This window comes from Epinephelus lanceolatus, chromosome 4, assembly GCF_041903045.1.
Source record: "Epinephelus lanceolatus isolate andai-2023 chromosome 4, ASM4190304v1, whole genome shotgun sequence".
Taxonomy (NCBI): domain Eukaryota; kingdom Metazoa; phylum Chordata; class Actinopteri; order Perciformes; family Serranidae; genus Epinephelus; species Epinephelus lanceolatus.
Window position 1 is genome coordinate 30,472,889 of NC_135737.1, and position 18,379 is coordinate 30,491,267.

The window sequence follows — 18,379 nt, forward strand, 5'->3', positions numbered from 1 at the left end:
CCATGAATACACACCCACATCATCAGACTGTAAGTGGTTGTTTTGAATGAGAAAGTACTGAAAGGGAGAAAATGTTTCCCAAGCAAATATAACCCCCAACCATCCAAACTAAGAAACAAGAGTCCATTCATAACGTACGGTTTTATCTTTCTTTTTCTTTGTTTGGCGATTTCAGTTTGATATCTGTCATCAGCGGACTCGCGCACAAGATTTTACTATGCTAATATAAATCATGTAATATTCAAAAGGACAGGCAAAATACTGAGATAACAGTCATTTCTGGTGTTTCTGTGTTTTGATTAGACAGCCAACCAAAGACGTTATTTTCTCCTCAAAGTGATGATTACATGATGTTGCACAGACCACCAGTACTGACAACTGTCTCCAGTTTTAATTTACATTTCAATGAATACGGGACACAAACACTTTAACTGTTCTCTCAGTAACAATAGCAGTGAATCACTCAGTCAGTCAGTCGTTCTGGTCCTGGTACACAGACACAAGTGCCAGAGTGGCTATCAAGGGCACTTCTATCATAGTTATCTCTTTGTATACACCTATGACTGTAACCTTGTGTGTGTGTGTGTGTGTGTGTGTGTGTGTGTGTGTGTGTGTGTGTGTGTCCTCTCAGCCCAGCATGAACAGTATGAGTATGATTGCAGATGTCAGACACCAGACGCTGTTTACACAAACATTTCCTCTCTCGGTGGTTGCTGGTGATTGTTTGAGCCATCTTGTGCATTTCTTACAGGCACACACACACACACACACCAGAGAGAGACAACGTAAGACAGATACACAGACTAAAAGCATGTTATAAAAATAGATCCCATATGAAAACAAAAATAGCTCCATAAAGCGCACGTCATAAAGTGTCCTCAGTTGGGTTTCAAAGTTAAGGAGAATACCATCCTGTCGTCTTTCTTTATCCTCAGATGATTCTCTGGGTGCAGTTGTTGTTGTTTTCGTTCAAATAAACAAGTTTGCACGGATCATATGCTGCATTTTTAATTTTTCGCCTGAGTGACAAGCTTATTGGTTGGTGGGGAGGTAAAGTGATGGAATAAATAGATTTTAGCCTGTAGTGATTTACAGTATCTAATTCATCATCACAAAATAATGATGTATTTTGTTACACTGGAGGGATGAGATGGCAATGAGAGCACAGGTAGAAAGGACATTTGATTTTTGTTTTTTATCTCCTTTGTCACAATCAATATGGTTGTCGCGCCAAGGAAAAATGTATTCACTTCATTCCAACTTTTTTAGAAAGTTTTACATGTTAAACCCATCTGGCACTGTGAGACCTGTCCTTGGCATCCTGTTAGCTCGGTGTCTCGTGTGCTAAAACAATGATTATTAGCATATCATTATCAAACACATTTTGGCAGATTTTGCAGTGGCCTCTCCGGACTGCATGGTATTTTGTCCTTCGTTCCTCTAGAGGGTAAACTGTGACTTCAACAACTTCTGTGACACTAGCTTACACAAGCATGTCGCTCCAATACTGCATGATTACCTCTGCCAAGAAGTTTATGTTTTTGGTTCAACTTTGTCTGTTGGCCAACAGGATTATGGGAAAAACCACTGCCTCACTATTTAAAGGAAATGGCCACTTTAGAATGAAAATACAGACAGTACTTACTGACCCTCATGCCGACAAGAAGTCCAGTGTAGTTTTTTTTTAATCCACAAAACTCGTTTGGGGTATTGGAGGATAACAGCTAGCTGGAATAACAGCTACACTTGGAACCCACATTTTGAAAATGTAATAAAACTCTGCTAATGCATTTCAAAAACGTCAGTTTACATGGCAACTCGCGCGAGACTCGTAAACTAGCACCACCACTAGCCATCAGCTAGTCTCGCGCAAGTTGCCATGTTAACACAGCATGACTGTAGGGCAGACTAACTGACCACAGTGAGAAATTATGCTATAAAAGAGGAGTAAATTTCGTCTTTTAAAGTCAATTTTGCATGTCACGGCTTCAGGGCACTTGGATTATGACGGACATTTTTGAAATGCATTAGCGGAGTTTTATTACATTTTCACAATTAAAAACACTATAAGGTAATTTCTAGGGCTGCCCCTGACTAAAAAAATAGTCAACCAATAGCTGTCATTTAGGGCCATTAGTCAACTAGTCACCGGCATGTTTTGTGACATTAATGTCATTATCATGTAACTTATTTTCGGGGAGCAACACAATGGTTTGAGTTGAAGGTGTGAGAAAGAATAGTATCAGTAACATTTTTAACACTGTGCTACATTACAGAGAAATACAAAACCGTACTAATGAACCTTCATTAATATAGGCCTATATTTTATCTACAAGTGCACGTCACACACTGAGCGAGCCGCCTGTTAATGACGCTGTGGGCAAAGCAGTAATGATTGTGCTAAGTGGCTAATGGGCATGTAGCTACTGACATGTTTCAGATGATACGTCATGTTTGTAGTCGACCAATGAAGATGAGTTTACATATCACCTTCTCAAAATGATCCCACACTTTGGATTTCCTGCCCGACATGTTATTAACTAGCCTGTGGAATAACTGCAGGTACCAGCCCTGGAAATTAACATGACTTATGTCAGACACAGGAAGTGGCTATGCTCAGCTGTCAGTCATTTCAAATTAAAGTCCCACATGGTCCAGTCATATAGGTTTTCACTTATTTTGGCAAGGTGCTGCTCACAACAGAGTTTCAGGGTTGTTTTTTTGTTTGTTTTGTTTTTTTCTGCGACTACGCAACCAATGAAATCTAATCCACTAATGACCTTTCTGGTTGGTCGACTATTATGGGGCAGCCCTCGCAATTTCACCTTACAAATCAGTTTTTCTATGACAGCGTTTGGCATGTTGCAGATGGGCTGCTAGCCCAGTGCCTGCTAATATGTTCTCACCCATTTTCTCCGATGACTCAAGATCCCGATGTTCAGGAGGTTTTTAATAGGAGCCAAATTATCTGCAGCGGTCTCTTCCTCTCCAAAACAAATGGACAGGTGATTTAAATCAGTCAAGAGTCTGAATAAAGCAGTTTCACGTTGAAAATCTGTGTTTTTCCAATGCTGCCCGGCTTGTTGTGAAGGGCCTGCAAGCTACGGTGGCCGATGCTAAAACATCAGTGGCCCTTTCTGGAGCCAGTGTTTGGTTTGTCCATTCTTGGCTACTGTAGAAACATGGAGATGATAGATATATTGATATAGCTATACAGATAGATATAAACTGCTCATTCTAAGGTAATGAAAATATAATTCGTATTTTCAGGTGATTATACAATAAAATAAAACATACTTATATTAAATTCCATTTCTGCTAATATATCCTCTTTAAACCTCCACACTGGACCTTTAATATCCAGTGGATGGTGGTAAAGTACAGTGGTAAAGCTTGCCGATTTGCACATCATAGAAGACTGGACTATTGGCCTGGGCGGAGGTCTGCCTTCTAGGTATTAACATGTCATCCTGTTTTCATCAAGGTCCCTTTAGAGGGGAACCAGTCTGTAAATCCAGGCTTAATTTGCCTTTTTGCCTCTCAGTCATTGAAGTGAATGAAGCTTGCTAGATGCCCCGCAGACACATTAATGAAGATGATGATGAATGACTGATGTATGTTGTTACCTCCTCCTTGACACTGTTCATTGCCCCATCCTCCCACCGAACATGTTCCCCCTCCCTATGTGCAGTCAAGTGTAGTGGTCACCGAGGCATATTAAGAGTTTATTAGCCTGACTGAAATACGACCATCTTAAATCTGATTTGTGGTTTTGGGGGGTGGGGGTTGTGTGTGCAGGACAATTTCTTCACAGGGCACAGGAAGTCACCGTCAAACTGTTTCCCCATGTTCAGTGTATATGCTAAGCTACGCTAACCAGCTGCTGACTGTATTTTATATTTAACTGTCAAATGTGAGATTGGTACTTTTCTTCACATTTAAGTGACAGAGATAATGTGCGTTTTATTGCTCTGTTACAGAACAGTGGCATTTTGATGTCTTTCAACCTTTCAAATCCACAAGGAATGATCTGGTAATCACTTAACTGATGATGTGATCCAGACACATGTTTTATGTTGCGCCACATCTCTGACACTGCATATGAACGGTAGCGTGGTTCTTCTTTTTTTTTCACTAGATGTGACAGCTTCCATCTGTGGCCATTTTGCAGCAGCATTTACGAGTCCCTCCCAGCAACCATTCGGTTTATTTCATTTGTGGAGGCTTAAACTGGTGCATTGAGAAACACACAGACTGTAGCTGTTATTACAAACTTAATGTAAAGGAGATACAATGTGTGCGCCCTCCATGTGGGCTGATGGGGCCGTGCTATGACTTCGATTTTAGCGGCGTGTCACATCTGGTGGCTGATGTGACGGTGATGTAGCTCGACGTGGCCATGCATACATTACTACATTTGTGTAAAACTGACTTCTCTCCCTCACACACACGCTCACACACACTTACACGTACATATCTAAAAACGACCCTGGCTTCTCTGACACATCGCTGTGGGATCCTGCACTCGTTACACATGGCTTTCCCGCTGTGTGAGTGAGAAAGATTCAAAAAAAGAAAAGGAGAGAACACATGTGGAGTCTATATGTGTGTGTCCCTACTGTATTACTGCATGTGTGTGTGTGAACTCCAGTGTAGTCTGACCTGTGATGATGTGAGATGTGTCCTACAAGAGCATGACAAGGTGAACAATGCCTGGGGTAAGGAGGAGAGAGGAGAAAAAGGAAAGGGAGGGGAGAAAAGATAAAAGTGAGAAGGAAGTGCAGAGGAAGGACAGGAAGCTGAAAATAAGAGAAAACAGTGGAGGAGAAATAGATGGAACAGGGACAGGTTCAGATGCACTGGGAGCGAGGAAGAGGGATAAAGTGAGAACACGAGGGAGAAATGTTAAAAATAGATCGTACAAGGGAGAGAAACAGAGGAGGAACGAGGCTCAGTGAGATAATTTAGAATTTGCATACACGGGCTTGTTCAGTGTATGTTGACATGGTCTTCTGGTACAGATGCTCCAGCGGTGATGTTATCGTGTCAGCATGGCTTCTTGAATAGGGGAAGAGTAAAATCGGGGAGAGAGGCTGTGCAAGATAAGCAGCTTTATGAATAAGAGGAGGCAGAGGAGAATGGGGAAAGACGAGGATTAAAAAAAAGAGGAAGAAGGAGGAGGAGAACGAGGATATGAGATGTGAAGACGATGGGCAAGAGTTAAGGAGGAGGAGGCGGAGAAGAAAAGGAGCGAAGGGGGAAACAGAGGGAGAGCAGCGTGGAGTGGGACGTGTGCAGGATTGAGCTCCAGCTGCATTGTGCAGCGAGGTGTCTTTGGTCCCTCAGAAAGAAAACACTGTAGTATGAATAATAGATGACACATGCAGACACACAATGCATGTTTATTTTTGTGAGTGTTGTATTATGTGACTCCTTTTCCCCTTTTAAATGGTCGGGGAAAAAAGGATCTTGACAGCAGGGCAGATGATGCGCTCAGTTGAACAAATAAGTCAACACGCAGGCACATACTCAGCAAGTCAGGAGAGACTTCCGTGGAAAGATCCCGTGCCCTCCCATTGATATGTGTGTTTGTAGGGACAATATGAACTTACTGAGCACATGTTGGTGCTTCGGCATGGACGAGCGTGTCCCCGGGGTGATTCAGTGGACGGATTTGTGTGTCAGTCACGCTAAAAAGTTGACATTTCTGCCAGTAGCCCACCCAGGAAAAGCATCTGGAGAGCTGTGAATACTAAACTACCCTGAAGTATCCACGAGAAAAAGAAAAAAAAAGCTTTCTGGGTAGTGTTCTGTGCTAAAATGTGAGCACCACTGGGATTTGTTCTGCAAAAGATCTTGCTCTCAGTGTCCCAGCGTCAGTTTGTGAAGGTCAGCGGCGCAGCATATTCAGCTGTTTAAAAGCACTGCTGTCGATTTGTGTTTTCAATAAAAGTCAGCCCACCACCTTTATCTCATCAAACAGATTTCAGAATATGAATTTTAAAGCATATGAACAGGGATGATTTTCACATGACTCCCTTTACTTCAGTGTACCGATGTTTTTACACTGGTCTCAGTATGTTTCGGCCATTTCTTAACAATGAAAATAATGCTTAAATAATGAAACAGCTGAGTCTATTGGATGGTTTTCCTTGGCTGTTTTTTTTTCTTTTCTTGTAGAGCTCATCAGTCAGACACATGCTTACTGCAGCACTGAAAGTGATTTAAACTTCTGGCTCGGGACGGCAGAATAATCGTTAATTGGCACCAAGAGCCCATGTTGCCAGCGAGGGAGCGCCGATTATATTTTTAACCATTTTAAAAATTAAACACAATAGCGACCGAAACCAGCTGACATTCAGTGATACACGGACTTGTAAAAGTCAACTGTGTTACAACTCAGAGGAGCGTGTGTGCGTGTGTGAGAGAAAGAGTCAGTGGAACAGTGGCGGCTGCAGAAAGCAGAGCTATAACTGGATGCTGCAGATTTACCACTCAGCAATAGCTGATGTATAACATTCATATATATAAACCTCTCCCTCCCTGCCTCCTTTTCTCTCCCTGCTTTCCGCTGCACGCCGGCTTTACCTGCATCTCATCAGCAGCACAGAACTGGAACTGTCTGATGCATGGTGCGCCTTCAGGATGCAGATGCAAACAAATGAAAAAACAAATGGGGTAGGACTGTTTGAGCAGGTTACAAAATGATGCAGCGAAACTGAAAATACCTTTGGACATTTACATATAAATGGCGGCTGCTGTGTTTTCCCAATGCTAACTGTAAACTCTGTGTCAGGGATGAGGGTTTTCTAGGTTGTTACTGCACTCTGTGGAGCCCAATATTCAGTGTGGCGTAGTAATGGGAAGTTCCTGTTTACATTATATTTACTGTAGATTAAATGCATTAATTAACTCAGTTTAACTTTAATTGAAAGCATCACCCCTCACACTATTCTGTAGAAATGTATGCAGCGTCACTGTGTGTTTGTCACTTTTTATCTTTACATCAGTCGTTAGTTCCATGTTTTATATTGCCTTACAAGCGACACATAATGTAAAATGATAATGAAATACTAGGCTAAATTAACAGCAGTGCAAGCACTCACATCTACTGACTACAGGGACTTCGAGTTAGCACCTTTCCATTATCTCTCTCAGCAGAAAGCCATTTCCTTCAGCAGGCAGGAGAGAAAATAGGACTGTTTTTGGATTAAAATCGTGTGCAGGTTCAAGGTTTTAGCTTCAGACCGGCTCTTTGGTTGTTATGCAGCTTTACACCAAAACGCTGATGCAGTTTATTTGTATTGGGAGGGGAGAATGAGACGATGATGAGATTCAAGTGAGTTGAATTTGGAGACTGGAGTCCTTTAGGTGTTAAGGCCCAGACACAACAAACTGACATCAAAGAACTTGTGGTGACGAAAGCGGACTGTTGCGTCGCCTTATGTCGCCTGTGTCTCTGCCAAAAAGTTGCCCTTGAACACACCACGAAGACTATAGCCAACTAGCACGTACACTCTGCCCCTGCCTGAGAGGAAATAGCTATCCATACCAGCATGCGGCGCTAGTCTGTATCTGTCACTGAAAAAGAGAAATTGGAAAACCAGCTAAGGAACTTAATAACTTGAATGGCTACAAAAATAATCTTACCTAATATACAGTACAGGCCAAAAGTTTGGACACACCTTCTCATTCAATGCGTTTTCTTTATTTTCATGACTATTTACATTGTAGATTCTCACTGAAGGCATCAGAACTATGAATGAACACATGTGGAGTTATGTACTTAACAAAAAAAGGTGAAATAACTGAAAACATGTTTTATATTCTAGTTTCTTCAAAATAGCCACCCTTTGCTCTGATTACTGCTTTGCACACTCTTGGCATTCTCTCCATGAGCTTCAAGAGGTAGTCACCTGAAATGGTTTTCCAACAGTCTTGAAGGAGTTCCCAGAGGTGTTTAGCACTTGTTGGCCCCTTTGCCTTCACTCTGCGGTCCAGCTCACCCCAAACCATCTCGATTGGGTTCAGGTCCGGTGACTGTGGAGGCCAGGTCATCTGCCGCAGCACTCCATCACTCTCCTTCTTGGTCAAATAGCCCTTACACAGCCTGGAGGTGTGTTTGGGGTCATTGTCCTGTTGAAAAATAAATGATCGTCCAACTAAACGCAAACCGGATGGGATGGCATGTCGCTGCAGGATGCTGTGGTAGCCATGCTGGTTCAGTGTGCCTTCAATTTTGAATAAATCCCCAACAGTGTCACCAGCAAAACACCCCCACACCATCACACCTCCTCCTCCATGCTTCACAGTGGGAACCAGGCATGTGGAATCCATCCGTTCACCTTTTCTGCGTCTCACAAAGACACGGCGGTTGGAACCAAAGATCTCAAATTTGGACTCATCAGACCAAAGCACAGATTTCCACTGGTCTAATGTCCATTCCTTGTGTTTCTTGGCCCAAACAAATCTCTTCTGCTTGTTGCCTCTCCTTAGCAGTGGTTTCCTAGCAGCTATTTGACCATGAAGGCCTGATTGGCGCAGTCTCCTCTTAACAGTTGTTCTAGATATGGGTCTGCTGCTAGAACTCTGTGTGGCATTCATCTGGTCTCTGATCTGAGCTGCTGTTAACTTGCGATTTCTGAGGCTGGTGACTCGGACGAACTTATCCTCAGAAGCAGAGGTGACTCTTGGTCTTCCTTTCCTGGGTCGGTCCTCATGTGTGCCAGTTTCGTTGTAGCGCTTGATGGTTTTTGCAACTCCACTTGGGGACACATTTAAAGTTTTTGCAATTTTCCGGACTGACTGACCTTCATTTCTTAAAGTAATGATGGCCACTCGTTTTTCTTTAGTTAGCTGATTGGTTCTTGCCATAATATGAATTTTAACAGTTGTCCAATAGGGCTGTCGGCTGTGTATTAACCTGACTTCTGCACAACACAACTGATGGTCCCAACCCCATTGATAAAGCAAGAAATTCCACTAATTAACCCTGATAAGGCACACCTATGAAGTGGAAACCATTTCAGGTGACTACCTCTTGAAGCTCATGGAGAGAATGCCAAGAGTGTGCAAAGCAGTAATCAGAGCAAAGGGTGGCTATTTTGAAGAAACTAGAATATAAAACATGTTTTCAGTTATTTCACCTTTTTTTGTTAAGTACATAACTCCACATGTGTTCATTCATAGTTTTGATGCCTTCAGTGAGAATCTACAATGTAAATAGTCATGAAAATAAAGAAAAAGCATTGAATGAGAAGGTGTGTCCAAACTTTTGGCCTGTACTGTATATATATATATATATATATATATACATATATATGTATATATGTATATATATACACATTTAATTGCTTCATCTGACATTTCCCTCACTGTCTTCCTCAAACTCTGTCCCCGCACTCCGAGTTCCCCCAGGAGTGAGACAGTTGATCTTGCTATGAATCCCCTACACCCCACTTCCACTGGACGAATCCTAGTCTTCCATCCTCGCTGCTCAGCTTCTGCTCCTAAGTCTGCATATCTAAGCTTTTTTCTTTCATAGGCTTCTTCCACTGAGTCTTCCCAAGGAACTGTCAGCTCAATGAAATAAACTATCTGTTGACTCACTGACCACAACACTAAGTCAGGCCTCTGCCTGGTACAGACTATTTCCTGAGGAACAACAAGCTTTCCCCCTAAATCTACTTGCATTTCCCAATCACAAGCACCTTCTAGGCGGCCACACCCTTGCCTCCTCACTAACTTATCCCTTCTGTATTTCTCTCCCTCACGGACAAACTGAATTACTAAGCTCCTATCCTTAACACCTTCTGAATTCACCTGTCTCCGTTTCCCTTCAATGCCTGCAGCTAAACATTTCAACACCTGATTATGTCGCCATGTATATCGGCCTTGTGACAAGCTAACTTTACAGCCTGACAAAATATGCTTTAAAGTTGCGGTACGTGAACACAATGTGCATGATGGGTCCTCATTTACCCACAGTTTTAGGTTCTGTGGGGTTGGTAAGACATCGTATGTAGCCCCTACCAGGAATCTAATACGATTCTCCTCCATACTCCACAGGTCCCTCCAACTAAGCTTCCTCTTCTCTACACTTTCCCAATTCAACCACTGTCCCTGTTTAGCCTGGGCCACTACCTTTGCAGCCCTTACTATCTCTTCCTGTCTGCGTATCTGTTCTACAACCAGCTTTCTTTTATCTTTGAGGCCTGCTGTATTCCATACCAGTTTACCTGAGCCAAGCCCCAGGCCTCCCCGGCCAAACTGAACATTACCTACAATGTTTATTTTGCATTAGATGTTAGATTTGTCACTTTATAACAGCCTGTTCGTTAGTCTTTTGAAATCTGCCTTATCTGTCATATGACCAGGATTGTTTTGTCTATGCATGAAGTGTAGACCAAAGACTAATGACTACTTTAAATGTTAAATAATATGCCAGTTGCTTTAAATCAAATGAAATAATAAAGCAGAGACATCCATATATAGTGAAATATTGCTTTATTTGTACCATATCCCCTGGGGAGCGCAGTCTGAGCTAAACACATAAAGCTTTGAAACCACAGTAGTGTCATTTTATCCCAGTCCAGATAGGATTAGACATCTTTTTAAATAATCATCAGCGGAAGTTCAAGTATGATTAAAACATGTGTCAGATGAAGTTGTGGCTCACATTAATCAAAGAGTATACTTTCATGTCTCTTTGTCAGTTCAATTCATGCACATGCTGCAGTGTATTAGGAAGGGTCGACAGCAGTCTAATCACTTGAAACAACACTGAGTGGGATATGTAGCCCGCGAGTGAGAGTGCATATGTAAAAGAATTCAGTCACTTCAAAAGCAGGGGCGTCGTTTCAGCAAAAGCTAAGGTATGGCAATATGACATGACGTCACAGAGCTACTGTTGATGGAGTTTCAAAAATATGAACTTATATAAAACTTCACTTTGGTCGCTGACTTGTCAGAAGTACATACTATGCTATTTAAAATTGTTTCAAAGGACATGAAGCTGTTTCTCACATTCATAATACCTCATGTCTGCATGTAATGCACGACTTGGTGAGAGCAGTGAAAACATCGGACCTATTTCGGCGCATATTTCAGCACCACGGACAGCGAGTGGACGTTTAATTATCATTAGTCACGTGTTTAACTTCACAGAAAATAAAGAAAATAAATTAATTACAAGCTCATTTCTAGAAGATAACCAAGGGGTCTGGTGTATGAAACACAGTAAAACAAAGGCCAATTTGGTACAATACTGTACAGACGAATTTATTGGAGTGTCTCCAGAGACCGAAAATACAAGCTTAACATGCCGACATGAAGAAAAAAATCCACATACAATCAGACAGGCTTCAAGACATCATTTAGACAGGCTGTCTACAGCAGCAGAGCAAAATGCTTTTACAACACATAGATACCTTATTTTTCCAAATAGTAGCCCGGGTGTTTATTTCACAAAATCGATTTTGACCCCAGGTGTTTAAAAGAACCAGGGGCTATTTGCTCAAGGCTTTTTTTTTTTTTTTTTTTGCACTGACCTGCACCAGGCTGTTATTTGGTTACAGTTCCTGTCCAGTATGTTTTTAGTGCAAAAATACTGTATAATGTAGGGGTGAGTTTGTGTACAAAAATCTCTAAACATTTAGAGTGGGTCATTTTTTTCATGTACACGGGTTTCACCGCTGGGTGGTGCTATTGCATTATACCAGTAAAGCCCCAGTTATCCGAATACCAACCGAACAGGCCATTTAACCAACAGTTACAGGCCGCCACACCGAAATATCGCCATCCCAATGGTCTGCCATCCCGAATTCTGGTCCCTGAGTCCTGACAGTAAGCTATGGCGAGCCCGTAGAAGCTGTGTTCCCCCATGCATGTCAGCGATTTTCACCGGGGACGCACATGAGTAATTAAGGCTGACATTACCTGTTTTTCAGCGAACTCCTCTGGTAATTTTATTAAAAGGCATGGCATATAGGTCCACAGTAACTTCTTCTTCTTCCGCTTCTTCTTCTACTTATTATTGGGTCTTATAAGAGTGGGCTACAATGAGTACCGGGCCATCAAATCACAGCATCCGTGGTGAGAGGACACGGAATTGTGTGCACTTTTACGCACGCGGGTGTAGGTGATCATGGATATTTGATGTGGGAAAGATAGCCAGATGTATTACCTGTTTTAGATACGTGGCTGTCTGTCCGTCCGTCCGTAGCACGAGTCATGTGTGCCACTTCACCATCGACCCGTGCATAAAAGCGCAAACAGTCCCTCAAGGAGGGACAGCCATGAGGCAATAAATGAGGAAATAATCGCCCGGGCGTTTAATCGGACCGGTGTTTAATACGCAAAATGGGGTCAAACCCCCGGCGGCTATTAGGTACCTGCCGGCTATTTACCACCGGGCGACTATTTGGAAATATACGGTAACTCTCATAACTCGCGGAGGAGCGAAGTGGCGAACAATTTGATTTAATAACACTCGTATTCACTGATGAGCATGTTATTGACCTATTTATGTGCAATACAATGAAAACAACCAGCCAGTGCACCTCGAGTAATGACTACAGAACCTCTCTCTCTTTTTTTCTCCCGATTCCAAGGTATGGCAGCTGCCATACCTCGCCATACCTAAATGACGCCTATGTTCAAAAGCCTTGGATCTGGTTTGGGTGCAACAATGTCACGTTACTGAAAGGTGGAAGAAGTATGTGGGCAAGTAATTGTTCTGTCCTGATTTCGTTTTTAAATACAACCACTTTCTCCCATTATAATCTGTCTCATGTAACACTGAAGGACTTGTTCAATGCTTTGCCAGCTGTGACAGGCAATGATGTTGACTACAGAACCTCAGCAGGGGCCCATGCCAGGTGGGGTGTTACTTCAGGGAGACTACCACTGAGAATGAAACACCTGTGGAATTACACTGTTCACATTACCATGTTATCGACAGGGAATGTGTGCTTGATCATTTTTGTCACATGCAAATCCATTTTTTGCCAGAGAGGTGCAAATGAAGATGTGTATACAATGCAATCTTTGTGCTCATTTTGAAGTGCAATTATGAATAGCTTTTAAAAAACATTTTTTTAATATGCAAACATAAATAGCAGTATAGGCTGCATCCCTTTCCAGAGATAAATTATGCATACCTGTAGCAAGAGACAAACAGCAACAACACTTCAAGTGCCTTTTCCTCTATAATCAAAGTAACATCTTTTTTGGCATGTGAACACTGTGATTATAGGAAGCTCTTAGTTTGTGGAATGTTTTTTTTTTTTTTTTTTTTTTTTTTACATGCAATGGCATTTCAATTTCAATATTTTCTAGTGGGAGGACCAGCTTGAACTCCAGGCTCATTAGCAAACTGTCTGCTGAGTAAAAGCTCAATGTGATGACATACATACATTTATATATTTTTAATTTGACTGATGTTGCAGTTGACTTAAAGAGGCAACAGATAGCATCTTTTCCTAAATATATCATTATATCTTTGCAATAAGCTTCTGCCACTAGTGCCGAAATTTCACAGAAAACACGTCATGTATTGCGAAATTGGACGGTCAGCCAATCAGGGACTGGAGCGAGTCCTTATGAGGAGTTGGGCATGAGATAGTTGAGCCACGAGCACAATGGCAGACAGACAAAGTTTGGAAACAAGTGAAAAACGGCCTAGCAAAAGAAACCAAGCTCCTCTGTCTGAGGAGGCGAAGAACAGCAAAAAGGAAAGTGAAACAAGAGTAAACCTCAGTCAGGCGTTCAAGAGATGGAGGGAGCTCCGTGACCAAAGAGGCTTCAGAACCGATGTCCAGCTAGCTTTCTTTCTAATGGATCAGTAAGTAACACGGCTAAATGTTAGCTAGATGAGAGAGGACTGTACTGTACTGGCTGCTAGTTCATTCCTAGCTGGCCAGCGTCGCAAATTGCCGCAACCAGGGATCGGGTAGCGAGTGTTGGTCGGCTGACATCCTCGTTGCCATTCTACGGCAGCCCTCGGACAGTGATACCCCCCTCCCTTCCTTCTGTTCTCTTCTCATGGAGGCAGCTATAAATGCTAAAAAAAACCCAAATCCTATCTGTTGCCTTTTTAACTCACGAGCCCTCGGAATCGAAAATATGGTGTGTCAGCGTTAGTGCATTGGTGCTAATATTGGACAGGAAGTGATTTTGTTTGTTTTCTGGTAAGAGGATTATGCATTATGTAGTATGTATTTTTATGGTGGGGCCTCTGCAGTGATGCAGGCACTGCGCCGGACCGTCATGGTGAAGAGGGAGCTTTCGATTTACTGGTCCACCCACGTCCCAACCCTCACCTATGGTCATGAGCTTTGGGTGACTGAAAGAATGAGTTCACGGACACAAGGGGCCGAAATGAGTTTCCTTCGTGTGGTGGCTGGGCTCAACCTTAGAGATAGGGTGAGGAGCTCCACATCCAGAGGGAGCTCAGAGTAGAGCCGCTGCTCCTTCGTGTCGAAAGGGGTCAGTCGAGGTGGTTCAGGCATCTGATCAGGATGCCTCCTGGGCGCCTCCAGTTGGTGGTGTTCTGTGCACATTCCACTGGTAGGAGGCCCCGGGGCAGACCCAGAACATGCTGGAAAGATTACATATCTCATCTGGCCTGGGAACAACTTGAGGTCCCCCAAGAGGAGCTGGTAAGCATTGCTGGGGAGAGGGACATCTTGAGTACTTTGCTCAGCCTGCTGCCCCCGTGACCCAGCCCTGGATAAGCGGATGAAAATGGATGGATGGATGGATTATGCATGTGTTTAGCATGGTGCATAATCTAAAGTGCAACAAACTGCAGATCCATATTTAGAGCTTGTGTCCGGAGTGTTGCTGTTGTGCTAAGTCATTAAATAACGCTTTAAAGGGACTGTGGGGAGCTGATTTGATTGATCATATTGGTAAATCCCCCCGACTGTTTAATAATTTCTATATCACTATTCATTTATTTACTATTGCCTGCCATTTTGTTTTTGATTCGCCACACAGCTTGTTCCCATTAAGTACAAAATCACTTTAAGACCAGTGTTTTGTTCACCATTTGGTGTTGGACTGGTTGACTGCTGGAGGGACTTGCTTTGTCCATTTATTTTAATTCATTAATTCATTTTTTTTCAACCAATAATATACAACTATACTCTGTTTCTGCCAACCACTCAATGAGCAATTTCAGAACAACACCAGGTTTCCCCGAAGACGACTACTTACAATGTGACAGCTAATCATTTTAGCATGCTTACATTACACTGCTAATGAGGCCAGCCGTGGGAGATTTGTTCGAGTTTAACGAGGAGGTTGGTGGGCCGGCCAGTTGCTCTCCATCACATTTATCCCATAATTCTATTGTTACTGAACAGAATGGGTTTAATAATTAATGTGGTTTTAGTGGTGTTTCTGGATTCAGGGCTTTTCAGACATGGATGCTGTGTTTTTAAAAATCCTGTTATTTTAGGGTGTGGGGTTCGAACCCACAGTGGGGGGGCCCTGCTGTTTGGAGTTTGTATGTTGTCCCCATGTCGGCGTGGTTTTTCTGTGAGTACTCCAGCTTCCTTCCACAGTCCAAAGACATGCAGGTTAACTGGTGACTCTGAATTGCCCGTAGGTGTGAATGTCAATGGTTGTCTGTTTCTATGTGTCAGCCCTGTGATAGTCTGGCGACCTGTCCACAGTGTGTCCCGCCTCTAGCCCAATGTCAGCTGGGATAGGCTCCAGCCCCCTGCGACCCCCAACGGGATAAGCGGTTACGGAAACTGAATGAATGTTATTTTACAGTTATTAAAGATTTTGCCCAATAAGCAGAATGTAGAGATGACCCCAGCCAACAGTTGTATGTGGGGCCCATATTGGTCGTACATGGACGGAAAAATGGGCCTTATATGGGACTGTCCACATTGGTTCCACATTCCACACCCTATGCCCATTGCCCACATGGGTAGATTTACCCAACTGGACCCCATTTTGGGCTCATAACCACTTCGCACCCAAGCATTACCCAGGCCATTAAGGAACCCATGGGCAATCCCATATAGGACACATTTTTTTAGCCCCTTTACTACTCACATGGGCCCCTCATGCAAATGTTGGCTGGGACATGAATCAGTTAACTACAGTAGAGTACTGAGAATTACAAAGCCGGCAATGTGACTGCCTTGGGGTTGACAGTCTATTCATTATCTTGGTCCTTATTTTGTCAAATCGGGAACAAGATAAATGTGAGTAAACAATGTGGGTTGTAGATATTTTCTCATCAAAGCTGCCCAAAATGTAGCAGCCTGTCATGCCCACCCCTCTGCAAGTTAAGGTGGATGAAGTGCTCTTTGTCATTTGAAGTTTAATCAGCTGCTGATTTGTCCTGGCCTGATCCACAGAGATACAACTGACAAAGAAGAGCCTTGTGGTCGTGTTTAGAAAACGAAATACGCACGCTGGGACACACTTGCAACGTTTTGCCCATGACACACAAAGCACAAATGTTATCCAGACAAACAGCACATTTCCTCCAACTACAGACATCTTGTTGCCCAAGGCTGAAAAAACGGAACAGCTGTAGCTAACAGGTGTTGATAAACTCTGCACTGGGCTCAAAAATCTTCAGATACTCATTTTGAGTATCAGAAAGACAAATTATTGTTATCTTTATTTTTCATGTTTGTAACCTTGTGTCTATACCCCGAACGCATTAAGCCATTAGCCATGACTTACAGAAGTTTTAATGGCGAATATTTTCTTTTGAGACTAAAGCCCTTTTCCCACTGGACAAAAACTCACTAACATCTGCCTTTTGTATTTAATGGAAAAGGTCATAATCGGCAGTCCCTCCTGAGACAAATGACTCTGCAGTAGTCAGAGCTCCAATTAATTGGTTTCGATTGGCAGTCCGGGTAGATGTGCTAATTTAAGCCCCTTTGCCAGCCCGTTGTAATGACAGGCCGTAACAACATACTATCCGTCTCTGTCCAAGCAGTGCTCAAACATCATTCAAAATTTTGTCAGCACCAAATTTAAGGAAAGACTTAATAAGTAACAGATATTAAAGAAAGTAAGTGGCCTCCACACTGCTTTCTTCTGCTTACTAACCTGTTTTCAGGCCTGTCTGTGATGTTTCATGTCACACACTAGGGAAAAAATGGCAATGGGAAAGCAGTCTATTGCCTTTTATATTTTGAAATACAATGCAAGCTAATTGCTCCCTTTCTTTTTTGTCTTTCTTTCTTTCAGACCCAGTGATCAGGAGGGAAGCCACATGTCTGATGTCAAGAAGGAAAGAGATGAACAGATAAGAGATTTAAAAAAAAATAACAAAGTAGCAGGGTATCAGTTAGCCAAACTGCGTCAATTTCAGCCTACATCCTTATCAAAATCATATCACTGTCATCACTGAATAAGTTTACAGGTCCAGAGTCCTACATTGAAAATCTAAATACTTTAATGTGAAGAAAAAAAATGTTGTATGACTGCATCTGACTGCACCACACGCATTGTTAACATCATGGTTGTAGTCATCTAGGCCCCCTGCACATCTTCATTACTTCACCCTCATTACCACCGTGGAGCGCATTAACGTGCACACAGCATAATGGATAACAGGTCACATCTCAGTGTTCTCCCTCTAAAGAGTTACATCTTCATATGTGTCTGACAGACTTCCCTTTATATTCATCATCTGAATGACACAGGTGCTCTATACTAGCATCATGCTCATTATTCCAATGCTTTGACTCTGACTTTATGCTGATTTTTGTAATAAATGGCGCACAGGTGCCATCTCGGATATGTACTGTCCATACGTGTGTGCATGTAATTGCACTCGCCACCATTCCCCAGTGTCATCATTATCATCATGATTGTTACGGTTCCCTGCAGGGATGGAAGTTGGTTGAAGAGCAAATAGACAGAGAACCTCAAACCTTTTGACCCATCTCAGAAGAATCCCCCACCCCCCTCCCCTGCCCCTCAAAATACAAAAAAAACAAAAATAAGAAAAATAAAAAAAACGAGAGCTTTGTCTTCACCCCCCCCCCATCCCCCCCCGCCCCCTCTGTGCTCCCCTCACTTTTTCTTTGGGCTTTATCTTTTGTATGTGTACATAAAGCAATTTCAAATCTTATAGTTTTGTACATGTAATTTTTATGGTGTGTGGATTTTTCTAATAAAATAAAACAAAACTGGAAGACTTTCTTCTAGACTGGCTGCACTGTTTCTGTCTTCCTTTTTATGTTTGTTTGTCATGTTCATCTTTAGCTGTGCTGCGGTGTTCTGCCAGAAAACAGATAATTAACCTTTCATGTTTTAAAAGCACTGTGGTGTAATTTTCAAAATGTAACCAAAGGTAACAATTTTCAGTCAAGGCGAAAGTAAACATTACACA

At 42.5% G+C, this 18,379-nt stretch overlaps 1 protein-coding gene across 1 annotated transcript in view; it reads left to right on the plus strand.

Annotated features, from left to right (window-relative positions):
* The window catches only part of LOC117260316 (leucine-rich repeat and fibronectin type III domain-containing protein 1-like protein), a 265,480-nt gene extending 247,395 nt beyond the window's left edge, over positions 1 to 18,085 (plus strand). Inside the window, exon 11 of the mRNA XM_033632298.2 lies at positions 17,230 to 18,085. The gene's annotated coding sequence lies outside the window, so the exon portion shown is untranslated. The remainder of the gene's footprint in view (positions 1 to 17,229) is intronic.
* The last annotated feature ends 294 nt before the right edge of the window (positions 18,086 to 18,379 follow it).